At 52.2% G+C, this 27,689-nt stretch overlaps 1 protein-coding gene across 1 annotated transcript in view; it reads right to left on the bottom strand.

Annotated features, from left to right (window-relative positions):
- Ppard (peroxisome proliferator activator receptor delta) overlaps window positions 1-27,689 on the bottom strand; it is a 68,716-nt gene that overhangs the window by 40,816 nt on the left and 211 nt on the right. The window contains exon 2 of the mRNA NM_011145.3: window positions 23,559-23,642. The gene's annotated coding sequence lies outside the window, so the exon portion shown is untranslated. The remainder of the gene's footprint in view (window positions 1-23,558; window positions 23,643-27,689) is intronic.

The following is a 27,689-nucleotide window of genomic DNA, read 5'->3' as shown; positions in this document are numbered from 1 at the left end:
CCTAGCACAGGAGGGCTGGCCACTTAGGCTGTACAGGGATGGGTAGGGTGTGGTGACACACACCTTTTTATCCTAGCACAGAGGGTTTCCACGAGTTCGAGGCCAGCCTGGTCTACATAGTAAGTTCCAGGACAGCCAGGGATAGAGAGACCCTGTCTCAAAGCAAACAAACAAAAACTAAGTAAAAACTTTAGAAATATACATGTGTTTAACTTATGTGTATGAGTGTGTGTACCTCTGGCAGCCAGCAGAGGGCGCCAGGTCAGATCCCTGAGCTGCCTGACATGAGTGCTGGGAACTGCACTGGGTCCTGTGCAGGAGCAGCGACTGTCTTGCCTGCTGAGAATGGCTTCTCTGTCACACGTCCTCAGCCAATGCTGCTTCACCAGTGGCCTAGCAACAGACCAGACAGACCATGGGCTGGAACCTCCAAGTGCATTGCCTACCTCGGGCGTACGATCACTGTGACAGGAAGCTGACTAACACAAATAACTGCTCCTGACGGACACTTTCCCAGCCCAGCTCCCAAGACTCCTCCCCAAAGATGAGCTCAGAAGCCAGGGAGCAAAGCATTAGTGTGCCAGCCAGGCGCATGCACACAGCAGACGCACAGACCGACACTGGAAACCCAAGACTCTGACTGGAGAAGGAACTTTAGATGACGCAAGCTGACACAGCACAGACAGAAGACACAGAGACACGGGGACACGGCCAAGGCTCAGCGGTACAATGCTTGTTTAGCATCCGAGGCCCGGGTTGCACTCCCACCACAGAGAGGACAAATGGAATCGGCACACTAAACCCCTCACGTACCGTACCGCTAGGAAACAAAGGGACAGACTTGTGCATGGTTACTAGCTAGTGTCTACGGCACAGGCGAGCGGCCTGTGTGAAGAGGCTGCCGGTCTCTAAACCAGTTTCATTCTCTAACCTTTTCCTTTCCCTTTGGACACAAGGTCTCACGTAGTAGCCCAGGCTGCCGCCCTCAAGCCTACTATGCTGCTGAGGATAACAGCCCTGAACTGACTCTCCTTCCACCTCCCAAGCGCTCTGACAGGCCAGCGGGGTCTGGTCGGCTCTGACAGGTCAGCGGGGTCTGGTCGGCTTACACTGTCAACCCGACCCAGCCTGTGCTATCCAAGAGGAAAGCCTTGACTGAGGAACTGCCCAGGAAGCTTGCCTGTGTGAGACAGACCGTCTTGGCTGATCTGTGAGGTCCCGGCCCACTGTGGGCAGCACCTATCCCTAGGAATAGACCCTGAGCTGTGTAAGAAAGCTAGCTGAGTGTGAGTCTCAGAGCAGCAACAGAACGGTTGTGTTCCCCTATGGTTCCTGCCTTGAGTTCCTGTCCTGACTCCCCTCAACGACAGGATATGACCTGGGAGTGTGAGCCAAACAGGCCCTTCCTCTCCTAAGCTGCAGAATAGACACTGGGACACCATAACCAGCTGGGTGGTTCTCAAAGTAAAAAGATCAAAGCAGAGAGGAGAATCTGTATAGTCTACTTCTAAAACAAAAAATCCAAAATGGAGGCATACCCCCAAATCTAGCCCTAGGACTAGCCAGGAGACCAGCAGGCAGCCATAGTTCACACCCACCTTGCCCTGAGCCCTGCCCCTGCCAGGAGGCATGACAGAGGCATGACGGCAGGAGGGTTCTGGGCGCAGCAGCAGAGCAGGGCTTTGGACCTATGAAGCACAGGGATCAACCAGATGAGCAGGGGTCAGGCCCTGCATCACAACCTGGCCACTTCTACTGGCAAAACCAAGCTCCAACATACATAACCAGTCACCTGGACCTCAGCACAACACATCGGTGACAGGAGAGGCTGGGACAAGCCCTGCCGGAGGGCTTACTAAGGGTTCCAGAGTCTAAAGGACAGAAAGGACCTTGTGGGATCTGGGGTAAGGCCATGATGTCAAGGAAAGGGTATCAGAGGGAGGAAATGTACCTTTCCTCTGGACATCATTGCTGGGCACCGTGCTGCCCTGCTGCCCTGCTGCCCCGCAGCTGTGTGCTCAGTGCCTGGGGGAGCCACGTACTCTCCACCGCTGACTCTGTTTAAGGCCTCGTGTGTGGCTCTTCACGGCCGGGATTCGTGAAGGCTCTAGGCTCTGTGCCTGTGGCTTTCATTTTGTTCTCCCAATCAAGTGACCTAGAAACTCCTGCAGGCTTGGGTGGTGTGAGCCCTGCAAAGGTCATACTGAAACGCAGTCACCAAGGCAACAGTATCAGGAAGACCAGTCTCTGGGAAGTGAACAGCACATCCTAGAACTCAGAGTGCTGAGGCAGGAGGATTGTAAGTTACAGACCAGCATAGGCAACACAGTGAGAATCAAGAAACAGGACTGGGCATGGTGGAGGATCTCTGTGAGTTTGAGGCTAGCCTGGACTACATAGCAAATCCCAGGCCAATGAGTGTGACACAGTGAGACCTCATCTTTAAAAGGGGGGGAGGGTGTGGGAAAAAAAAGGGGGGAAAAAAAGAAAGATGGAACGGAGTCTATAGGATAGATGGATAAAAACTGCCTGTGATCCTAGAAAAACAGAAGCAGGAAACACGTGCAGCGCTGAAGACCAAGCACAGGCAGGCAGATGCGCAGGGAGAAGTCTGGTATGGAGGGGGAGCAGGGTGCAGCCATGGGGAGCACTGGTGAACAGAGGGGTCTCAGAGCATCAGAGAGGGGGCAAAGCAAAGGACAGTCATAGTCCAGAGCAGGAAAAGGAGGACTGGGCACGGCAGCAGGGAAGGGAAACTGAGCCCTAGAACAGCAGAGTCACAGGGGGCAGGGGTTAGGCAGCTGCTGAGAAAACAGCAAAAGCATAAAGGGCCCTTTGGGGGGCACCAAATGCAGCAGGGACTCGGAGATGCCAAAAAAAGCTAGGGGGCACAGGAGTCTTTAATCACACTCAAGGGAGGCAGAGGCAAGCATCTCTGTGAGTTCAAGCCTGGTCTACAAGGTAAGTTCCAAGACAGCCAGGGCTATACAAGAAACCCTGTCTCAAAACAACAACCAAAGGAAGGGAGGGCAGGAGGGAAGGCGGGAAGGAGGGAGGGATGGATGGAGGGGAGCTAGAAGCATCCCTGGGACTGGGGTGGGGGGTGGGGAGCAGCACTTTCAGAGGGCTGGAACCAGTGCAGGAGGTGTAAGGCAAAGTACACAGGGACTGAGGCAGAAAACAAGGGAGCCAAAGAAAGGTGACAAGACCACCAGATGCTGCCCAGGAAGAAGGTGGTGGGCTCTAGGCCCTTAGCAGAGCCTCCAAGTACAGGTCCCAAGAAAAGTACCAGTGCTAGACTCCTCAGTCTCCCAGTGCACACTCCACACATGTGAAAGACCCCCATGGTGTGAGCATGTTTGGAGAGGCTGCTGAGACCCAAGCTCTCTGGAACTCTACCCAGCAGACTTTCCCAGACAGGAAGTGTGTGGACTCCCTGCTGGGGTGACTCAGGCAGCATGCACAGCTGTGGCCCCCCCCCCCCAACCTCTCCCTGACAGGCAGGCGGCCTTGCAGACTACATCAGACTTCCTGGAAGTGTTCCTCTCTGACATTTCTGATGGCACACAGCTTTGGAGTGCACCTCTCCTCATGACTTCAGAAGGCTTTGATGGCCACATCCGGGGCCCATACCTCTCACGCACACGTTACCCACCCGATGCCACTCCCTTACCAGAGCATGCCCATTCGTGACACTGCAAGTGGAAAGAGGGCTTCCTAAAGGCAACAGGAAGTGATGTAATCCTAGGAGGCCTGCCAGAACTTATGTGGTCCGTGGGGAAAAACACAAGCAACAATTCCTTTTTTTTTTTTTGGTTTTTCGAGACAGCATCAATTTCTAAGCAAACCAGTTACTACGGCCGGCAGGAAGGTAGCACACTCCAAAAGACCACAGACTTCTGTATGAACTCACCCACACTCAGAGGGCTGGCAAGCTAGACGCTCTCATACCGCAGCGAGAAAAGTCACTGTGAGGGCTGGCCAGATGGTTCCTCAGGTAAAGAGGCTTGCTGCCAAGCTCATGAACCTGAGTGTGGTCCCCGAGACCTGACCTCCACGCGTGTGCTGAGGTGCGCAGGTGTGAGTACACACACACAATAAACAAAATATAATACAATTAAAAAAAATACCAACGTCAGCCAGGCATGGTGGTGCACACCTATAATGCCAGCACTCAGTAGGCACAGGCAGGCGGATTCCTTTGAGTTCAAGGCCAGTTTGGTCTACATAATGTGCTTCAGCCCAGCCAGGGCTACACAGGGAGACTCTACCTCAAAACCAAACTAAACCATATTAACACCAAAACCTATCGATCAATCTCTCTGTCCCTGTCTGTCTCTCCCTCTCTCTCTCCCTCTCCCCTCCCCTTTCCTCCCCCTCCCCCACAGAGTTGCAGACCTACCCTGGCATGCTAACACACACCTGTCTTCCCAATACTCAGGAGGCTGAGGTACAGTATCAGAAAGTCACCCTCAGCCACACAGCTAGTTTGAGGCCAGTGTAAGACACATAAGAACCAACCCCACAAAAAAAAAATCTAAAGCGCACACCTGCCAAAAGCAAGCCAGGAAGGTTTGATGGCCAAGAGCTGGGCCAGCGGGGGTGGGGTGGGGGGCTTCGGAGGGTGACGGTAAGGAGCCAAGCCAGGAAGAGGAGGAGATGAGAGCAAGGAGCTATGCAGGGAAGGGAAAGACTGGTGAGAAGCTGAGCCGGCAGGGGTGAGGGGGCAGGGCAGGGGTGGAGGTGAGGCCACTCTAAGGAACTACTTTTCCAGACATGAGGGCTTCTGAGCAGGACCATCAGACCCACACTGCCCCCTTCATCCACAGATGGCCTTCTATGCCTGGGCAGTACAGCACAGCCCTGAATCCCACTTGGCTCTCGGCTATGTGGGACCTAGGGGCAGCCACAGTGGATGCTTCAGCCCAAGTACACAACCAACACAACACTGAGCTTGCTCAGAGGAGGCTGCTGAGACCCTACAGGCTCGTCCTACATCCCCAGTGAGCACTCCCATGGCTTTCAATGAGCCTGTGGCAAGACTTCCCAGATAGAAAGTGTAGAAACATGCCCCCCCCCCATAAAACCCATAATGCAGTTTAATTTGTGAATCAGGCACAGAGAGCCCCCTTGGGCTGCAGACAGCGGTCTGAACGGTGTGCAGATGAGTACAGCTCCCTCACAGAGCGGCAGGGACACTTGGGACGCACTGCGGATTCTCATGGATCTTACAGTCATAATGGAAAACGGTGAGATCCATTTGCAGACAAATGGATAAAGCTGGGAATCATTATGTTAAGTAAAATAAACCCAGACTTAGGCGGGCAAATGGGGGACAGGGGACGGCGGGGTACCAGGAGTTCAACTCATCCTCTGCTGCACAGAGGCTGTGGGAGACTGTCTCAAAAACACAAAAGTAAATAAAAAGACAAAAAAAATATACTAGTTTTCTTGTGTGCAGATTATAGATTTCAGTATGTGTGTGTGTCCCTGACTGTCTGTCAGTCTGTCTGTCTGCAATGAGAGTATAGATAAGGTTGTGATGAGGAAGAAAGTGCTCTGGGGGAGGGGGGGCAGAAAGGAGGACCGTGGGGAGGATGTGGACCAGCCACAGGGAGGGAAGGGAGGTAGGGATGGGGGAAGAATAAATTAGATTGTCCTGAACTTATCAAGACACCATAATTAAACCTATTATTTTCTCTGTTCACTTCAACAATACATCAGGCACAGAGAGTGATTAACAGTGGTCATTAACGATGACATGGAGTAGTCAGCGCAGGGATGTAATAAAATACTGTGATGCCCAGGACATTCCATTTGGTTCTTTCACAGCACGTAGTGAGTGAAACTGTACTGTACGTGAGGACGTGAGGGACCCTGTAAAAGCTGGTGAGCACGTATGAGCAGGGCCTGACAGGGAAGACCACATATCCCGCACTGCTCTGCTGTTAAAACCACTCGTCCAGCCTTGATATGAGGGCTGGTGCCTGATCTTGTTGTAAGACTGTTTGTTTGCAATCCAGGAGGCCTGCTCTTTTCTCGGGAAGGGGAGGTGTGGGGGGGGAGGGGCGGGGGGGGGACTGTGAGGAGGGAGGAGGAAGGGGCAACTGTGGTCAGGACGTAATAATATGTGAGAGGGGAATAAAAGCAAACAAAAAATTCTTGGGGTTGTTGGGATGTCTTCTGGAGGACACAAGTTCAGTTCCCAGCACCCACAGCAAGCAGCTCACAAACCACCTGAAACACGCTTCAGGCGACCCAGAGCCCTGAGCACCAGCACATCCCTACTAACAGACACAGACACATGGATTTTAACAACTCTCTTTTTTTTTTTTTTTTTTTTTTTGAGGAGGCGGTGGCGGAGGCAGAGGCGGAGGAGGAGGCAGAGGCGGAGGCAGATGTCATGTATAGCTCAGGCTGGCCTTGAACTCATGGTTCTCCTGCCTCTACCTTCTGCTACTAGGATTATAGGCATCACCCCTTCATCCAGCAGTATATTAAAAACAAAAAAGAAAAATGAAAAAGAAACAAAAAGTCTAAACTATCCTTGGGCTAAAAAGCCGGCTCTGTGCTTGAGAGCTTGTGTTGCTCTTACAGAGGTCCTGAGTTTGGGTCTCAGCGCCCACATCCAGTGGTGCAATCATCTATAAATCTCTCCAGCCCCGGGAGATCCTGTGCTCTCTTCTGGCTTCTGCGGGCACTGCACTCACACACCACATACAAACAAACAAACTAACTAACTAATAAATAAACGCAAACACACCCACACTGCTAGTAATATAACCATTTCATGCCGCTTATAAAACTGTCCCAGGGCTGGAGAGATGGCTCACCCATTAAGAGCACTGATTGCTCTTCCAGAGGGCCTGAGTTCAATTCCCAGCAACTACATGGTGGCTCACAACCATCTGTAATGGGATCTGACGCCCTCTTCTGGTGTGTCTGAAGATAGCTACCGTGTACTTACATATAATTAATTAATAAATAAATAAATCTTAAAACAAACAAACAAACAAACAAACAACAGTGTCCCATTTATGCCCAGAGAAAGGAGCCAAGACTTTTACAAATGATCACGTACTGGAAGTTACATTTACAGGAAATGTCCCAGTCCCAGAGGCACAGAAGGAGCTTGGCAGTTGCCTGGGAGGGAGGGCGGGGGTAGGGGTGGGGGTGCGCTGGGCTGGGAAAGGCCCATGGGAGTGTGGACACAGACTTCTGTTTGGAGCAATGACAGTGTTCTCAGAGTAGGTGGCCAGCTGTGTAAATATGAAGCCATTAAACCACACGCTGCGCACAGTGCTGAGCAAGCAGGGTTCTGTCAAACACACTTGAAATCCTAAAGCATGCCGACTGAAGCAGCTGGGCACCAGGTTCAAGGCCACGCAACAAGACTGCCAATATTAAATAGATAAAAATGTATAGGTGTGCTGGGCTGCGGTGGCGCACGCCTTTAATCCCAGCACTTGGGAGGCAGAGGCAGGCGGATTTCTGAGTTCGAGGACAGCCTGGTCTACAGAGTGAGTTCTAGGACAGGACATTTAAGCCAAGGGTTCACTGTGCCTTTCCCTGTTTAAGCTCAGTGGACATGACAGAAAAACCCTGTCTCGAAAAACAAACAAACAAACAAACAAAAAAAACCAAACAAACAAACAAAAAAGTATAGGTGTGTTGTTCCTGTGGGGGCTGGGGGGGGGGGTGCAGAGAGAGACAGAGAAAGCAGGACGATATCAATGAGACATCCCAAAGAATATCCACTGACACATTAAGCCGTGGTGATTTCTGAGCAGGTTCTAGGTAATTTGATTTTTTTTTTTCCTTTACATTTCTTAGTGTTTCCCACCGAGGGAATGAGGTTGCTTTAGGAGGGAGTCAGGTCTCTTTCTGAGATGCCTGTGGCTGTGGGAGGAGCCGCTAACAGCAAGGCAGTCTACACACTAATCAGTCTACACACTAATCAGCAAGGGGGCTTCTAGTTCTGTGGGCCAAAATTCCTGGAAAGTCCGCCCACCATGCCCTGTGTGGGACTCACCTGTCGGGCACCACCTGGCACAGCTGTAGGGTTGTCAGCCTGCACATCTGCCTGCAGTGCACAGCAGTGTAGTGTGAGGCTCCCACCCCCAGCACTGCAGAAGGGGAACTCCGCAGGGAAGTTCCAGGCCTGATGCCTGAGGGCAACGAGCAGATCCCGGGGGCACAACCTATTTTGGAAGGATCTTGGCTGCCAACATGGATTGGGAACTGGCACAGTTCCCACTTTAGAGGGTGAGAGGGGACACTGGCAACATAGGAGGCAGACATCAGAGAGGGACTCCATATGGTAACAGTGTGGTGATAGTAGGCTCTGGGTCCAACCCCAGCTCTCCATCGCTCGATCATGGATGGCCATATACCCTATGCCACTCTTCTCATCGAGAGGTAGAGCCTGTCTCTAGATGGCTGAGCCTTGGACTCCCACATGGCGCCCGGCTGTCAGGGGGGCCACCTGAAAGAGCAGAAGTCATGCAGAGGGACAACTTGTCAGCTGGGCACGTTCAGGGTTCAGAACCAGTAGCCAGGCCCGGGCACACCTCAGAGTCAGGAGACAGGATAATGGCAGCAGGCAGTGCTCAGCCAGAGCTGTATGAGGCCAGCTTCGCCTTGACAAGTCAGAGTCTTGGCTTTCTTATCCTTACGCAGGGAATGCTAACTTGGACGGGCAGCATCTGAGACTCAACAGGCTGGTTTTGGAGCTGAGGAAGCTTCATTCTCTGAAGTACAGGAACTATTAACACTTCCTGCAACTGGGGAGGGACCTTCGAACAAACAGCCCCTGTTCCCAGTGACTCACCACACAGGTCGGCCACACCAGCGTCTCAACAGACAGCCTCTTCCCCACTAGTGCTGTCTTTGTTGGAGGGACCTTTAAAAGCCAGCCTCCCCCACCTCCCTCCAGCATCCAGAGAAGGACCAGGACCTCCTCACCCACAACTTCCCCATCTTTCCATGGTGCTTGCAGACATGGCCTTCAAAACCAGGCAGACACCAGCACTGTCAGCAACCTAACGGCTGGTGGCCAGGCTGGGAGGTGGCCCAGTGGGTACAGCGCCTGCCTTGGAACGTACGAGGCCCGGGGCTGGATCCCAGCACTTGATGGTGGTGCGGGTCTCTTCTCAGACAGCAGAGGCAGGAAAATGAGGGGTTCATTGCCATCCTCAGCTATATTGAGTTTGGGGCCAGCCTGGAATACATGAAACCTGCCTCAAAAATAAAGGGTGAAGGGGGCAGGTTTGAGATGGCTCAATGGGTAAAGAGGCCCGTGACCAAGTGTGACAAACTGAATGTGAATTTCATCCCTGGGACCACCCACATAGAAGGAGAAAACTGACTCCCACAGTTGTCCTTTGACCACCACATAAGGTGCTGTGGAATGTTTATGAGTGTGCACAAATACATACAAATAAATAAATACAATTTAAAATTCTAAGGAGTAATGCCGGGCGTGGTGGCGCACGCCTTTAATCTCAGCACTCGGGAGGCAGAGGAAGGTGGATTTCTGAGTTCGAGGCCAGCCTGGTCTACAGAGTGAGTTCCAGGACAGCCAGGGCTATAGAGAAACCCTGTCTCGAAAAAAAAAAAAAAATTCTAAGGAGTAGACATCAGGGTTAGAGAGATGGCTTTATGGTGAAGAACATGAGCTGCCCTTCAGACGACCGACCGGGGTTTGGTTCCCAGCAGGCACACGGTGGTTTGCAAATGTCTGTAACTCCACTTTCAGGGGATCCTCCTGCTTCAGCCCTCCGTGGATACCAGGCATGCAGGAGCTGTACAGACAGACATACATGCAAGCAAAACATTCATGCACATAAAATAATTTTTAAGTAGAGATCCTCTGACATCCACAGATAAAGCAGGGACAGCGTACCCACAGAGGATGAGGGCATTGCGGAGAAGCAATGAAGAGATGCTGTCTGGTCAGCAAGGAGAGCTGAGACATTCTCAGTGAAATGCAGGTGGTCCAGGGAGCACAGCAGCCACCAGGGCAGGGAGCATGGAAGCAGTCAGCCACCCCAAAAGCACCGAGGTCAGAGGAGGGCTTCACAGGGGCATGCGCTTTAACCCAACACTAGGGAGGCAGAGGCAGGGATCACTATGAGTCTGAGGCTAGCCTGGGCTACACAGTAAGTTCTGATCAGGAAGGGCTACAGAGCGAGACCTTGTCCCCAATATAAATAAATAAGAAAAGTTTTTTAAAAGGAAGTTTAGGGTTGGAGAGATGGCTCAGCGGAGAAGGGCACTTGTTTCTCTTGCAGAGGACCCAGGTTTAGTTTCCAGCATCAACATGGTGCCTTATAGCCATGACTTCAGTCCCGGGGGTCCAGTCCATGGGCACCAGGAACACATGTGGTGCACGTGCATACATGTAGGCACATCCACATACCTACAACAGACATAAATCTGTAGGAAATGCCGACACACGCCACACACGGCACAGATGGACCCTGAAAGTGTTGTGCTAAGTGGAACAAGCCACTCCGAAAGAGATGTCTGGCTGTGAACCTCACTTCTGATCTCAGTACCAGGACATGAAGGCAGGCTTATAAGTGCTCTAGGCCAACCTAGATACATACTAAGACCCTGTTTCAAAAAAGTTGGGTCGAGTAGAAGGGGCTGGGGGCATGGATTGCAGTTAAGAGCAAGTGCTGCTCTTCCAGAAGACCCAAGTTCAATTCCCAGGACCCACATCATGGAGCTCAGAACCCCCTGGGGGATCTGACTCCTTTGGCCTCTTGGGTACCTGCATTCATGTCCACATACGTACACACAGACCCACACACATACGGGTAATGAGAACATAAAAAGGGTGAGAAGAGAGAGAGGGGAGTTATGTCCTGACTCCTGTCAGCACCAGGAAGGAGTGAGCTGGAAGCAGAGGGCAGAATGGTGGTTCTGGAGCAGCCAGGGCTGGAGGGAGCAATCGGGAGCTGATATATGGAGGGGTTCACTTTGGGAATTATGAAAGAGTTCCAGAGGGGGCAGGCAGATGATGGCAGAAACTATGTATATAGTTAAAGCTACTTAAAGATGACTAAGACCATAAACTGCACGCTGCACAGATCCAGGCAAAAGCCTCCACACGGATGCTCACAACAGAGGAGGAAGGAAATGAAAAGGAAACGAGGGAGAAAGCACCCAAATGTCCATCCTGGACAACGAGATAAACAAACGTCCGTTACTCTAACAGAAGTGTTGTGGGTTTGTCCTGATGCTGTTTGTCCTCGAGGCCCAGTTGGACAGCCCTCTGGGTTCCGAGCAGCCGAGACAGAAGAGAGGATTTAGTAAGTGATAAGTCAGGATGAGGAGCGGGAGGTGGATTAGCCACATGGAGGTGGCCCAGCTACTGTGCTCACATACAGCTGTGTGTGTCTTTCATTCGGGAACACAAACCATTGAGGCGGGTAGCAAACCCGCCATCGAGATATATAAACAGTTAATTCAATACACAAGAATGGAATGAGGTCAGGGCTGGCATGCGGCTGTTAGCAGAGCACTTGCCCAGTATGCACAGAGACCTGGGTTTTGTCCCCAGTGCCACATAAAACCAAGCTTAGTAGGGTAATAAACCCAGTACTGAGGAGGTGGAGGCAAGACATGGAGTTCAAGGTCATCCTTAGCTTCATAAGGCATTTGAAGCCATCCTGCGCTACAAGAGGACCTGTTTTCAGAACCAAGAAAGGGTGGGGACCAGGAGTGGGCACCAGCACAGAGTAGGATCGCATGGGCAGACTGCAAACAGGATGCTGGGGTTCAGTTCTGTGAGTGAGACAATCCTGAGCAGATGGCCTGAGTTCCTTCCTTGGAATGTGTGTGATGGAACATGGGATGCATGTGTAACCCCCAGAACCCCAGAGACAGAGGGTGGAGGCAGGAGAATGGTCTGAAAGCTCATGGGCCAGCTAGCCTGGAGCACACAGCGTGTGACAGAAACAAAAAGAGAACCCGCCTCAAACAAGATGGAAAGACAGAGCCAAGTCCTGCAAAGCTGACCTCCGACCTGTGTGTGAGTGTGCCCACATCACATGCAAAATACATTTTCAGAAGAAGCCAGGTAAGAAGTGGCTGTAAGGTTCTCACATGAACATACAGAATAGAGACCTATGAGAGGGAGACCAGTGGTTGCGAGGTGGACAGGGGATTTAGGGTTTAGCTCTCTGAGGTAGGGGTGTGTTTTGGGGGTAAGGCAGATATTGTGCAATTACATGGAAGATCTGGTCACGTGACTATACTAAAAATCACCTTAAATTGTATGTTACTTCAGGCATTATCTCAATTCTAAAATGCTAAAATATATATATATATATATATATATATATATATATATATATATATATATATATATACATACATACATACAGACAGACAGAATAGACTGGGTGTGGCACCCCTGGGGAGACACAGTGGGCCGAATCAGGAGTTCAAGGCCATCCTCGGTTACACAGACAACTGCAGGCCAGCCTGGGCTACCTGGGGCCCAGTATGGAAAGTCTACACTATAAAACAGCTGACAGTGTGCCCTGCAGTGGGGTGAACCAGAATGGGTTCCTGTCCGTTCTCCCCTGCAAGCGTGCCTGCTTGTCACCCCTGTCTGTGTCCCCTTGCCTTCCTAGCGACCCATCCAACCCTTCCTTCTTCCCTCAAAACCAGATCTACCTTTTCCTGGCAGAACACCACCTAAGTATAGACTTGCCAGGGACCATCTGGAGGCCAAGATGCTGGCCCCTGAAGTTACCCCAGACGAACTGCCCAATGGCTAGGGCTGTGGTTACAACCACGTGTCAGCTGAGGGATGCGGTTTCACATGGGAACTTAATTATAGCTCTGGAGGGAGGAAGAGAGAGAGGTGGGGCAGGCTTGGAGGGAATGGACAGGAAGCCATTGCCCTGGGCCTGGGGCACGCACGCAGGCTCACAGGAACACACAGCTTATGCTAAGTGGAATCCTGGTCCAAAGTGCACCCAGGCCACCATGGCACACAGAAAACCTGCCACAGAGTCTGACTCCCTCTCCTGCTTGCTGGAGACCTCAGTCATCTGGTAGGCTCCTGGGAACATCACTCGCTCCCAGGTCTCTCCCTGGCTTGGAGTTTTTCCTGGGATGGAAGCTGAGCCATTGATCTAAGGATCTGACCAGTCCCCCAACTCAGTACTACACTGAGATCCCTGCCCACTCCCCAGGAGGTGCCAAGGAGGAGGAGGAAGAGGAGGAGGGGGAGGGGGGGAGGAGGAGGAGGAGGAGCGGCAGCTGCTGCTCTGGACTTGGTCAGAACCCACGCCTGGGCACTGCCAGGTGGGGAAAGTAATGTGAAGAAACAGAACCCCCGTAGGGGACCACGACACAGTGAGGCCCACAGAAGTACAGCTCCGTTTCTGGGCTCCTTGCTCTCCAGGCTTTTTTCTGGTCAGCAAGAGCTCCTTGCAACCCCACTCCCTCAACCCTGTCCAAGAGGGAGCAGGGGACCAGGCCTTGTCCTGTCAGTCCCAGGGACCAACCTTCCATCTCATGTTCCCCTCTTATGAGCCCCAGAGATTGCTCCCTCAAAGCTATGAGAGAAAACCTCCAAACTGGAGGAGGGGGCCTTTTCTAGACTGGTACAGAAAGAAATTTGAGTAAAAGAGGGTACGGATCAGAAAGAAGGGGTCACTGATAGTAGACGGCAAGGACGTGCTCCATCACATACAGAGCGTGAAGATGCCACACGAAACCCATTGCTGTGTGTGATTCTCATATGCCAGGAAACACAAACAAAAACTCGCTAGGCTTACACAATCTTCCAGCCCGCAGCCACGGCTGGCTGCAGCGCCCTCACTGCAGCTGACGGGAAGGGAACTGCTTTTCTTCTCAGGGTTTCCTCCTTGTCTCTTCTCTTCTTTCTTCTTTTCTTTGGGGTGGTGGTGGTGGTGTATTTTGTTGTTGTTTATTTGTTTTGAGGCAGGGTTTCTCTGTGTAGCGCTGGCTATCCTGGAACCCAATATTTAGACCATGTTGGCCTTGAACTTAGAGCTCTGAATGCCTCTTTCTCCTCAGTGCTGGGATCAAAGGTGTTCAAGTGACACCAGGCCCAGCTCGGTCTTTTCTAACCAACTATTAGTGAGACTAATGTATAGGATTAAAATGTTTTTAAAATAGAAATTTAAAGACCTACCGATATGTATGTCTGCATCTCAGCCTCAAACCCTAAAAAAGACAGTCTTCCAACTCCCTATTGAGTGGTATATGACTGCTCTAATGTCTAACCCTCCAAACGCAGTTTTAAGGCCTTGTCCTTCCCTGCCACTAGCTGAATAGCTTACCTGTGGCAAGTCCCTCTTCTATAATCTTGTACCCAACTTCCAAAGGCACAACAGCCACAGAGCACCTGCCCATTTGCTCCAGAGGTCATGACTGGTAGCCAGAGCCTCAGGAGATGTGCGGGCAAAGCTAGAGGTGGAGCCCAGTACCCTCAGGTTACAGGATTTCCCTGTAGCCACCCCCTGCTTCCCCTGGGAAGTGCCCCGTGGGGTCCCCAGGCTGTCTCCAGCCTCGGGACGATTGCATAGGTTCACTGCAGAGATGCAGTACTAAAGTTCTGTCCAGCTTACCCAAAGCTGCATGCACATCTGCAGCACAGGCCAATGAGTGGACAGCCAGGGTATAGGACGGACAGAAGGACAGCCAGGATATAGGACAGACAGCTGCCACCCCATGGGAGACACTCAGGTAGATCCGAGGACCTTCCTTCCTGCAGTTGCTCCTAACCACCACGTCATGTTCCCCCCAATTCCTGGGCAGTGAGGTAGAGTGGCCCGTGCCCATGCGGCTTCCTGCTCAGAGTCCACAGAAACACGAGTGGGGGCTGCTTAGTGTACCTGCCCCTCCAGCCTCTGGCCACCGGGCCTGCGGTCCCTAGGGTCTACAGTTGACAGGCCAGGAAGCACAGTTCCCAGAGATGAGCCAGAGCCCCTGTCATTCCTGAATCCCCAGTCTGGACCAGACCATGAAAACAGATCAGAAACGGATATTGAAAATAAGCCAGGTGGGGGCTGGAGAGATGGCTCAGAAGGTAAAGGCGCCTGCCTGCCACCCAGCCTGACAACCTTAGTATAACCAACTCACCAAGGAGGAGAGGATCAACTCCTGCAAGCTGTCCTCCGACAGCCACATAAGTGCTGTAAGCAAGTAAGTCAGGGCCGGCAGGCATGAGGAGGCAAGAGAGAAGGCTGGTGTAAGGAGTCAGGGAGGGTCCGCATCCTGGAGCAGGGCTGAAGACTAGCACACTAGCCACACCCATGGAGCCGGCTGAGGGGACGCTGTCAGGACAGGCCATCAGTGAACTAAGAACAGAGACTCAAAATACCCTCAGACTGTCAGTACCCTGCTCTCCCAGGATGGCAAGGGGCAAGGGTGTGGGGGGGAGAGGTGACGGAGCAGGTAGGTGGGGCGCTGCCTGGCTCAAGGGAGAATCTGATGAAGACAATCTGTCTCCTCTCCCCAGAGGAAGCCATCTTAGCCATCTTTGCTTTCCCCCTCCCTCATGATCCAGAGCAGCGCCTAAGCCCTGCCCCCACCCCCACAAGGCTGACCCACAGTTACTTGTGTTCTTCTGGGTGCTGGAGCGGGGCCAGGCAGCCACTGATCACTGGGCCCCCTCTGCCTACTGACTGGAATGAGACCCTGCAGGAGGCCTGCCAGAAGCCTGCTCTGCTCAGCGACCAACAAGGGACTAACTGTTCTCTGAAACCAATGCTGCTCTAGGGACTCAGACAGGTGATTTCCAAGTAGACCAATCAGATCCGGCCATCTATCCCTCCTAAGAAACGTTCACGGCTTTCAGCAGCTGGGTTCAAATTCCAGCTGTGCTGTAACTCACACACAAACACACACACCCCACACACACATGGACTCACAGACTCATACATATACACATATATTCACACAGACGTACACACGCTCACACACATACATTCACTCACTTATACATCGCATACTCATAGACACACTCTCACACACGCTCGAGGGCAGAGTGCGAACACACTGAGGTGTGTAAGTGAGCACTGAGCACCTAGCCCAACATGGGCAGGCACTCTCTACCCCAGCCACAGCAGCCACCAACAGCTCTGGGGACTACAAACAAGCAGCCTAGCTCCTGAAGTCACCATATGAGAGCCAAGGCCACTGTGAGATGCCCCAGCATCAGTCCCACCAGGGAGGACGGCGCCAAGGTCAGAGGACAAAGCCAATCTGTCGTGTCCACTGAGCTTAAACAGGGAAAGGCAAAGTGAACCCTTGGCTTAAATGTCCTCTGTACGAGTGTGCCTCCCAGACAAGGCCACCCTGTGGAGGAGGCCACACTGGGTGACTCATCATCATCTTCTTTTTGTTGTTGTTGTTGTTGTTGTTGTTGTTTTAGGTTTTTCGAGACAGGGTTTCTCTGTGTAGCCCTGGCTGTCCTGGAACTCACTCTGTAGACCAGGCTGGCCTCAAACTCAGAAATCCGCCTGCCTCTGCCTCCCGAGTGCTGGGATTAAAGGTGTGCGCCACCATGGTGTTACCATCTTCTACCTGACTAGGGCTTGCTGAGCAACTCTGTGGGGAGGCCCTGGAGGATGTCCCTGACCATGACCCGTGAACCCCCCTCAGGGCTGGGAGCTGGCTGCACTGCAGATCTCTGACTCCTGACACACCTCGGGTGGACAGACTGATGGTCTCACGATGAGGTGGACGGAGAAAGGTAGGAAAGAGGGCAAGTGAAAACTGTAGACCCAGGGAAGCCACTGGGGAAGCCACGGCCTGTTCATACACACACTCTATGCTCTGGGGAGTGTGAACACAAGAGTGAACAACATAAAGGTGGCTGGGCTGACAAGATGGCTCAGTGGGCAGCGCACCTCCCGTCAAGCTTGACCGCCTGAGTCTCAACATCCACAGTCCCATACAGTAGAAGGAAAGAACCAACTCCCACAAGATGTCCTCTGATCGATACACACATGCTATGCCATGTGTACTTGTGTATAGGTACACTATCAATCAATCAATCAATAACCATTTTTCTCAACTGAAGAAAATAAAGAAGCAGGTGGCCTTCACAGTGGTATCGTCAGGGTGGCAATGTCACTCCACACTTGTAGAGCAAAGGCCAGCCCTGCTCACACACATAGATACCAGTAGGGTCAGACAGTTAACCAGACAACAGAGGAAACTCTCTACAGTTGAGCCCAGCACTGGGCCCGGGCAAATTATACTCCGTGCTACAAATATACTCAGCATAAATGACACCTGCTCCAGCTCACGAACTTACTCAGCTAAAGATGGTTATTGGTCAATGGATTATCAGTGGTTTCCCTCACAAACCCTGCCTGTCCCTCTACCCAGGGGAGACCATCCAGGGTCCTGCCACTGGTGAGCTGTGTTACTTACTGAAGATTCCTATTTTCTGATAAGAATCAATCTGGGCCTGGCAGTGGTGGCGCACGCCTTTAATCCCAGCACTCGGGAGGCAGAGGCAGGCGGATTTCTGAGTTCGAGGCCAGCCTGATCTACAGAGTGAGATCCAGGACAGCCAGGGCTACACAGAGAAACCCTGTCTTGAAAAAAAAAAAAAAAAGAATCAATCTGGGGTGATTACATGGTAATATGGAATCAGGGACACAGGGGATTTAATACACATAGACAGTTTGTACCCTGGCCCCCAGGTGACAGTGGAGGTTATCGTGGGCTGGTGGCATCCTGGCACTTTAGAAAGTGACCAGGGAAGTAGAGGTGGCAGTGTTCACTATCTGGGGGGAGGGTGGCTTTACAGCCTGGGCATCTCTGACCTGTGGGGTCTGAGTCTAAGATGTCCAAGGACCAGAAGTGGAAAAGGGGTGCAATTGACTCCCTGGAGGCTGGGAAGAAGGCTGGGCATGGAGGTGAGGCCACAGCTGACAGGTGAATGCACACTGGTTCAAGGAGGTCCAGGTGACAGCCACACACACAATTGTATAAACCTGGTGACACTCCTGGGTACAAAGCAGCAAATATTCCAGAGAGGAAAGGAGGCAGGAGCAAGGGAGACTGACACTCAGCTCTGGAGATCTGGACATCAAGAGGCCCAAACTGGTTTCCCTGGACCAAAGCCAGCATGCTGGCAGAGCGGCACCCCCTGAAGGCCCTTGAAGGCCTGCTTCTTTGCCTTTCCCAGCCTCAGAGCCACATTCCTCACATTCTCTGGCCTCATAGTCTGTCTTCAAAACCAGAAGTATAGCATCTTGCACGGAGGTCACACACCTGTCCTGGGCCACCTCCCTCTGCTTCGCACTAACAGGGCCGCCTCCAGCGGCCGAAGAACCAACCCATCAGGCAATCCGGAATAATTCCTCAAGAGCCCTAATTTAGTCACATCTGAGAAACCCACCTGGTTGACAGATGGTTGCTACTGGCCTTCAGGGACATCACTCATCTCACAGTGGCAGAGGCAACCCAAGGACACTTAGGGAACACAGGTCCCTGTCGAGACTGGGGGTCTGGCTGCCTCCCAGGGTGGCTTCATCCTTTGGAATCACCCTCCTTTGGATGGGTGGAGGGGGAGGGATCTGTGTCAGCAGAAACATCTAGGCTTTGGGGGACTTCTGTGGAAGGGAAGGGGTTTTCTCCAACCTCCCTAAGGGCTCCTGAGGACAGCACCACAGGACCTGCACTGGCATCAAGAAAAACGTGAGACTATCTGTGCTGACATCAAGGGGCTCCCCCACTGTCCTCGGTGCTCTTATTGCACAGTGAGCTGTCAGAGAGTTCTGGGCCAGGCAAACTCTTGTGAATCAGGATGACAGGGACACGGTCTCCCTGCAGCACATCTACCTGGGGCAGAAGGGGCTTAGAGGGGTGAGCAGCTGAGGTCAGAGCCCTGATCCTCTGCCATGGAGAGAAGGGTTGGTGTGTGGCATTGTGCATAGCAAATGTCACCAACTGTCCTGGGAATGTGGCTTCTGCAGAACCAGACTGGAGAAGCACACACTAGCCATGAGTGCCCTGGGAGATGGCTCTGTGTCATCCCTGTGACACGCTGCTCTTTGTAAGCCATTCTCAGCTTCCCAAAGCCCTCAGGACCTGGTAAGGTGACAATGAGAGTCAACGTCCCACACTTTCCTGTTATCCTTACCCAGTGTGCCCAGCTGGCCAGGGGTACTCAGGGCAATGGCTGAGAGGTGGCCCTAGGGGTACACTTGATGATATCCACTGGCCTCTAGTGGACACCAGCTAGGCATTGCTAGCTTTACCTCCTCACACACACAGGACAGAAGGTCACTGACTCCCCCAGTACACTCAGAAGGCTAGCTTGTACTCATGACGTTAAAGCAGAGGCAGAGTGGGGAGAGGTTACAGTTACAAGCCTGGAGATACTTCGGGCATCTAGAGAAACTGAGCAAACCTTGGTTCCTTGGAGATGGAGATGAGCAGAGCTTTGGGTTCCAGAAAATTCCAGCATGGTGTGCTTGTGAGGTGCGAGAGGTCTGGTCTGTTGTGCTGCCAGCTGGGAGGTTGGCTTGTGCACTGTAGAGAGGAGGCCAAGCTCCCTGAACCTCAAAGGTCATGACTCCTGGACAGGGAAAGTGCCAAGGCTGTGCCAGGGATCACATAGGACGGATGCGTGAGCTCAGGGCCAGGCAACTCCCAACACCTGTGAACTCCTCCCTAGGGTCCCTTCAAGGACAGCAGGTTTCAGAGCTGTGTCCAGATGAGCTGTAAAGAACTCTGTGACTCAGGGAGAGCTGCCGAGAGGATGAGAGGACAGGGTTGACGCAAGATGCAGAAGATGGAACAGGAGAGAAAAAGAAGGGGGCACTGGTAGGTGCTGCCTAGGTCCCAAGGCCAGGTGACAGACAGGCAGTGAAAACACCGTTTAAAAGCTGGCTCCCAGGTGTGGAAAGGTGTCTCCCCAGAAATAAGTCCTTCCTCAATTCTAGATCGAAGCTCACTGGGGCAGATGTACTAGGAAAGGTGGTTCCTTTCAGTCCTCCAGGAGAAGCTGATGTAGGGCTGGAGACACTAAACCGTAAGCCTGCTTCCTGCCCACGTCCCAAGTTACCATTCTCCAACATGGCCTCACCCGTCTCTTCTCACCCACCACCTTCCTCCTTTTGTTTGTGATGCTTGGTCCCATCGAGCCCAGGCAGGCCTCAAACTCCCTAAATTCTGGATCCTCCTGCCTCTACCTTCCATGTCCTCGGATTGCAGGTCTGTGCCGCTATGCCACGTACTAGAAAGGACTATATCCTCTAGCTATATTGCCGCCATCTTTAGGAGTTTGCCTGAGCCTGCTTCCCAAGGGTCTTCAAGGCTTGGCTTGGAAGGAGGGAGTAGAGAGTGTCATGGGACCCTCACCCTAGTATCCGGACACCCCTCCCAGCCAGATGAAAGCAATTCTCCCTGGCCTCAAGACCTCTGGGGACATACAGAGGATGCAGGTGGAGACTTGAGGGAGGGGGTTCCACCCACACAGCCATGGGGTGTCATCATCTACACTGGGTATAAACCTATCATGGCTGCTTTGAGATGGCCCATGCTGCTGATAACCCTAACCCAAGTTCAGTAAGCAAAACCTGATAAACTAACTCTGTCTCCCTAGGATGCGGCTGGTGGAATCACACCCTGCTTTGTCATTGAGACCATGGGGGGAAGGTTCCAGTCTCCCAAGGACATTGGTTTGGGTCTTTTTTTGTTTGGTTGGTTTTTGTTTTGTTTTTCAAGACAGAGTTTCTCTGTGTAGCCCTGGCTGTCCTGGAACTCACTCTGTAGACCAGGCTGGCCTCCAACTCGGAAGTCCACCTTCCTCTGCCTCCCAAGTGCTGGGATGAAAGGCGTTGAGTCACCATGGCCTGGCCTCTACAAGGACATTTAACAACACCTGCTTTTAAATTTTTTTAAAAGTATTTTAAAAGATTAATTTATTTATGGATATAGGTGTTGGAGTATTTTGCTTCCATTCATGTCCACATGGCAGGCACTCCAGGCCTGGTGCCCTCAGAGGTCATAAGAGGACACCGGATTCCCTGAACCTGGAGTCATGGACAGTCACTAACAGTAGTGAGCTACCGTGTGGGTGCTGGGAATAGAACCCAGGAAGAGCAAGTGTTCCTAACCACTGAGCCACCTCCTTCCTTGCCTTGACAGGGTTTCTCTGTGTAGCCCTGGCTGTACTGGAACTCACTTTGTAGAGCAGGCTGGCCTCAAACTCAGAGAGATCTGCCTGCCTCTGCCTCCGGAGTGCTGGGATTAAAAGCTCACATTGCCACGCCCAGCTCTCCCTTGCTTCTTAAAGGTCCTGAAATTAAAGTATACTTGAAACAATTATTGATGTTAAAAATTATTTTGTCTGCTGGGTGGTGATACACATCTTAAATCCCAGCACCAAGGAGGTAGAGGCAAGTGGTTCTCTGAGTTTTAGGCCAACCCGGTCCACAGAGCTAGTTCTAGGACAGTCAGGGCTACACAGAGAAACCCTAGCAGGAGTGGGGGTAAGGGGAGAGACAGACAAGCAAAAAAAAAAAAAAAAAAAAAAAAAAAAAACCAACTATTTTGTCTGCTTCATTTTTCATTGTTTAATAAAATTCGTAGCTTTTCATGTGCCTTAGCCTTGACAGTAAAGCTTAAACATTGCTGTTTCTCACTGCATAAACCCTTTAATTAATCTCTCCCACACATCAACAGTCCAAATGGGGCTGGAGATCCCTTCTCACTCTCTGGGCACCTGGCTGGTGGGTGGATCAGAGCCAGTGCAGGTGGCCAGCTGTACCCACAGGGATGAGTTTGAGAATGGAAAGACCTCCCCCCTCCTCTGAGACCCCTGTATGGTCCTCCCTGTCCACTGACACCTCCATTCTCCCTGTCCCAGCAACCTTCTGCAGTATTAGTGTCCTCCAAAACTACCAGCGGCACCACCACTGCCCAAACACCTGGAGACACTTTCCCTCCGGACGGGAGCCAGGTGACCTTACCATAGCCCATTCAACAGAAGTGCTGAGCTCAAGGAGGCCCCTCCCTCTCCACCTCACACCTGGCTGTCATCCTCCCTCTGATGAGAACTGGGCCTGTGATCAAAAGAACAGAGGCGATGACACCCTGATTTCCGAGACCAGGTCACGAGAGAGCTCCGTCTCCTCAGTGCAATCGCTCTGGGATGTTTGTGTTCAGAGCCTAGCCACCATGCTACAAGCAGCTGCTGTCCACATACATATGCACACAGACACAGACAGACAGACACACAAGCAGACAGACACACAGACAAATACATGTAATTTAAAAATTAGAGGGGGCTAGATTATGTGGTTCATGCCTTTAATCCCAGCGCTCTGGAGGCAGAGGCGGGCAGATCTCTGAATTTGAGGCCAGCCTGGTCTACAAGTAAGTTCCAGGACAGGGCTACATAGGGTCAAAAAGTAGGGTGTGTGGGGTATTGAGATCACAAGTTTGAAAACTGTTCTTTTTGCATGGTGCCTCCAGAGCCCAGCACCCCTGTATCTTCATCCCTCAGGATGCTGACTGAAGATAAACTCGCCATCACACCCTGAGCCCCTGCCAGCTCCCTGATATCGGGAACGTATCTTACACAGGTCTCCTCTTCCCACCAAGCCCACGTTAGATGTGGTTCTGAGAACTGCAGGGAGGGGCTCTTGCCCCAGACCTTCCGGAAGGATCCAGAAACAACCTGACCCTGTGACAGGCAGCCAGACCCAGGCTGGTCAACTCCTGTTTGGCAACAGGAAAATCTGCAGGCTGTAAAACTCGGGAGTAAGGGAAATGGATCCCACAAACAGCTCCTGAACCCCCAAACATCAGAGATTAAAACAGGGCCAGGTTTCCCCTGCCCCCAGCAGGGACCCACCATAGCCCTGCCTGCCAAGCCATTAAGACAATGACCATCAAACTCCCTGGTGTGCCCCTTCTGAGAGTTTCTATAACCTGCCAAGCATCCTGAGAACAGGGAAGCAGTGTGGGAAGCCCAAGGCATTGTTAGATTTTGCTGAGAACTGGACACCCAGCAGAGAAGGAAGAGCCCTGTTATTGCCCCACAGACCTGGGGGCGGGGATTAAACGGCTCTATCGTGTCCCCAGAGCCTGGCACATGTTTTCCTGAGCAAGCGTGATGTTACATGCCTCCAATTCCAGCACTTGGGAAGGAGAAGGGGTGAGCTGGAGTTCTAGACCTGCCCGACTACATATCCAGAAACCAAACACCACTCATCTATTGGGTAAATGGAAGGAAGTGATGAACAGCACCCTGGTGGCCCAGGATCCTCTACGCCACTCAACAAACACTGGCTACCCTATTTAGCAAGCAGCCCCTCAGACACAAGAGAAAGTCCATATCCTTGTGGGTATAAAGGTGAGAATCTCCACACTGCTAAAAGATCTACCTAAGCCGCACACAGTCGATGAGCAATCGTCACCGTAAGCAATAGGTGCAGGTGGCCGCACAGGTGATCGGGGACTCAGCCTGGTGACTCCTTCAAGGCCAGGAGCCTGTGGCAGTCAGCCCGACACCCAAGTCTGCGAAGCGGGCTTACCTTTACCGTGGGTTTGTCTTCATCTGTCAGTGAGCAGGAGCCTCTGAGTGAGTCCCATGCGCATACCCACACCGCTGCACAGCACTGTAAGGTGGAAAGGAGCCAGTGTCGGTAACTGAGTGGTGCCAGGGTCCAAAAAGAGAGCTTAGGGTGTTCTAACTGAACACTAGGACTCAAGAACATGTGGTCCCATATGACCTCACACACACATACACACACACACCATGGGAGACTGTCGATCTCACCCTGAGTCAGCAAATATTTCCCAATCCTGGAAGGAGTCTGCACTGCCAAGCAAGCAGACACTGGCTCTTCGGATCTTACCTGGGTGGGGCGGAAGGCCCTGGCAGGGTAAGAAAGAGGTGGTGCCTAGCACCCCACTAGCTCACAGAAGGAGAGGCCCCTGAGTCACTTCCCAGTCACCAGCCCCAAATTATGAGGGCCATGGAAGAAGACCCACATGCCTGAAATCCAACATTGAAGGCCCATATGCCTGCCAGGCTCCAGCCAAGTACCCAGCTCTCCTCTGACACCCTGGAATCCAGCTGCTAGGGCAAGCCACTCCTCCCCTGGCTCCGATGACACACAAACATGCTCAGCGACATCAAACCATCTCCAAGAAACAGCCACAGGGTAATCTGGGACGACATGGCACAGACAAGGGCACTGGGCACAAAGCTTCGGACATAACACAAGCCAGGCCCTGGCAGGACAAACAAGCTTGTGTGATTGCTGGCAAGAGAGGAATGCTCCCAATGTGGACAGTGCCATGTGGCTTGTCCCGGCATCACCAGGTCCACCAGAGCCACCAGACGGGGTACTAGAATGCACCCACTCCACTGGTCCCCAATATGCAGAGGGTAGCAGCCTGGGGAGGTGGGCCTCAGGACTCAGCCCAGAGACAAGACTCGTTGTACCAGGCCATGCCAAGCTCAAACCCTGGGGACAGCTTGCACAACAGCTGGGCAGCTGCACTCTGTCCAAAATAGAGGCCTACCAGCTTCTCAGGCTAGTCTCTACACCAGGCCTTTAGGAAGACAGTAAGGGACCACAGGTGGGGCTGGGAGGACCTAGGACAACTACTTTTCCTGGGTGACTTGAAGCACACAGCACAGAAAAGTTCCCAAACAGAGCAGGGGGGTCAGTCCAGTGAACTTTGGAGGTGACAGGTAAAGCCACTGGCAAGGGCCTGTCCCCTCACACCGTGAAAACAGACGTTGAGCCACGATCTGCATTAAGCACAGAATGGAAAGCTGTTCCCTAGAAGACTGCAGAGTAGACATGCCTCAGGAGGTTATCCAGCCAGCATTGCTAGCTAGGACTTACAAGGCTCTACCAGGACTGGCCCTGTGCTGTACTGGAGGCCTCCTATGCACCAACTCAGCACGGAGCCCTGTGGTTCGTTAAGCAAAGTCAGGACAATAATAGACTGCTTAAGGGTTGTAGGTAGGGGGCTGAAGAGGGGGCTCAGAGGTTAGGAGCTCTTGGAACTCTTTCAGAGGACCCGGGTTTGAGTGCCAGCACCCACACGTAGTTACCAGCTGGAACTCCAGTTCCAGGAGATCCAACGCCTTCTTTTGACCTCCAAGAGCACCAAACACACACGGTACACAGGTGGTGTCGCACAGATACTTACACGGGTAAAATACTCACGCAGAAAATAAAATGAATAAATCTAATTAAAAAAAAAAAGAGACTGTCAGGCAGAATCTCTGGGGAGCCAGAGACTGGACTAATCATTACCAAGCATTCGACTGCACCACTCAAAAATGACCCGGGTTGGGTGGTATATCCCAGCAACCCCAGCACTCAGAAGACAGAGCAGGAAGACTGCCATCAGTGAGGAGGCTACTAGCACAGTGCCCTCAAAGCCAGCCTGGGTTACAGAGTGATACTGAGGAGGGACAGGATGGCTCAGTGGGTAAAGGCGCTTGCCAACCAGCCTGATGACCTAAGTTCAATCCTGGGGACACCAGGAGGAGAACACTGACTCCCACGCTCGCACAAATAAATAATAAATGGGATGTTTCTCATAGGAAGAAAAGATTCCTTCTAACCTCCTCCACTCTCCTGTCATCCCCACATCTAGTGCTCCATATAGGGGCCTTAGGGATCAGACGAGAGGAGGCTCACTCAACCCCAGGCCAGCCACAGTCCTAATGCTTTCGTGGAAAACGGTCAGTGCACACAAAGATCACAAAACTGTAAGACCTGGTCAAGCTGGTTCAGTTGGCTCCCTGCTGTGGCTCCAGAAGGTGGCCTGTTCTATGGCCAATTCTGGCTCAAAGACAGAGAGTGTGATCCTCAAAAGAGGAGACCTAGAAACCTGGTGCCAACGGAACCCTGGGCTCCCGCTTCTGAAGTTAGAGTGGGTCAGACTTCCAGAGCCTTCAAAGATAAATATATGTTCTCTCCTGAGGATGACTCCAGGGACCCAAGGCAAACAAAGAGGCTCAACTCTGCATACAACTGAGCTGTGCCTGGAAGCAGACAGCCCAAGTTCCTTTGCAAGGCCTCACTGGTGCAATCCCTCGACCTGCCCAGGCAGATACCAAGGCAATACCCCAGACCACACCTGGGCAAAGGGAAGAAACGTCAGCTGCCTCTCCCAGCCTCAGTAAATACAGATGCCCAGGAAACGGAAGGAAAAAGGGCACCGAGGAACCATGCCCAGTGACCAACACAAGAGGCACATTCCGTCAGTGAAAGACAGGAGGTAAACTCAGTCGCTGGACCAAGACCCCAAGATTAAGGGAACAGATGCCCAACAGCCCCAGGGCTAGCAGGCCCACAATCCATTGAAAAACTAAAACGGGAATGTATTCTGGGGCTGGTGAAGTGGCTCAGGACGTAAAGGTGGTTGTCATCATACCTTAATGACCCGAGTCTATTTCCAGGAACCACAATATCGAATGAGAGAGCCACCTCCCAACTCCAGTAAGCTGTGCTCTGACCTACACCCCACCCCACATCCACACCCCACAGAAATAAATAAATGTAACTTGTAAGCAAACATTCTAGAGCCAGTACAGGGAGGAAAAACCAAGTTTAAAACCAAGGGCAGGGCTGGTGAGATGGCTCAGTGGGTAAGAGGTACCCGACTGCTCTTCCAAAGGTCCGGAGTTCAAATCCCAGCAACCACATGGTGGCTCACAACCATCCGTAACGAGATCTGACACCCTCTTCTGGTGTGTCTGAAGACAGCTACAGTGTACTTACATATAATAAATAAATCTTTAAAAAAAAAAAAAAAAAAAACCAAGGGCATAGCTTCTGCTCTTAGCTGTATGGAAAAGGGCAGTGCGTGGAAGGCACCGTATCATGGTTTAAATACATTCCATAATATCCCAAATGAGTCCTGTTTCCTGAAAGGGTGAAAAGAGTTATATGAAGCCTCTGGCTACCCCTGGCACACACCCAACTCAGAGCCGTCTCCCCCAAGGGTTCCTGGAAGTCAACAGACTCATAAAGGGGAAGTATTATAAAGCTGAGATTACGAGGGCCTACCAACTGGCCATCCCTCCCAATACAACACCCAGTGAAACCTGTGACCCGAACAAATCTGGTCAAGCTGGCGCTCAACACCCCACTCCCAGCTCAACTGAAGGTGAAACGGAAGCCTATCGTGCACCTCTGGGTTCTCCTCAAGCAGAGGCATAAAAAAAAAAAAAAAAAAAACTAGAAGCGAGGCAGTCGGGTGACAGGAGGTGAAAAGGACAGGAGATGAGAGCTGAGCCTAAGTGGGGCCTCTGCCGGTAGCCAGGATAGAAGGGGCTCGGATAAACCGGACTGGCTCACAACATCCTAAAGAAGATGGGGAGGGATAGGGCAACCCGAAAACGGGTCAGAGAGGAGGAGAGCACTGACCGACAGGGCAAGGATGGAAGGCTATCGAGGGAGGCAGGAAGGATCTCCAAGGAGGGCCTGGGTAGCGGGACAGCAAGGGAGGCGCTCAGAAAGGGGGTCAGAAGGGAGGTGACATGGGGTTCTTTGGAATTGAGAGGAGATGAAGCCACGGGGCTTTAGAGGGATCAGGGTGGGTGGGAGGAGGGAGGGAGGCCGGCTCCGAGCAACCACAGGGGTCCCTGCGGTGGAGACCCCAGCGGTGGCTCCTCAGCGCGCAAGCCGAGC

This window comes from Mus musculus, chromosome 17 (genome assembly GCF_000001635.26).
Source record: "Mus musculus strain C57BL/6J chromosome 17, GRCm38.p6 C57BL/6J".
Taxonomy (NCBI): Eukaryota; Metazoa; Chordata; class Mammalia; order Rodentia; family Muridae; genus Mus; species Mus musculus.
The sequence above is the reverse complement of the archived record's forward strand: the minus strand, read 5'-3'. Positions and strand labels throughout refer to the sequence as shown.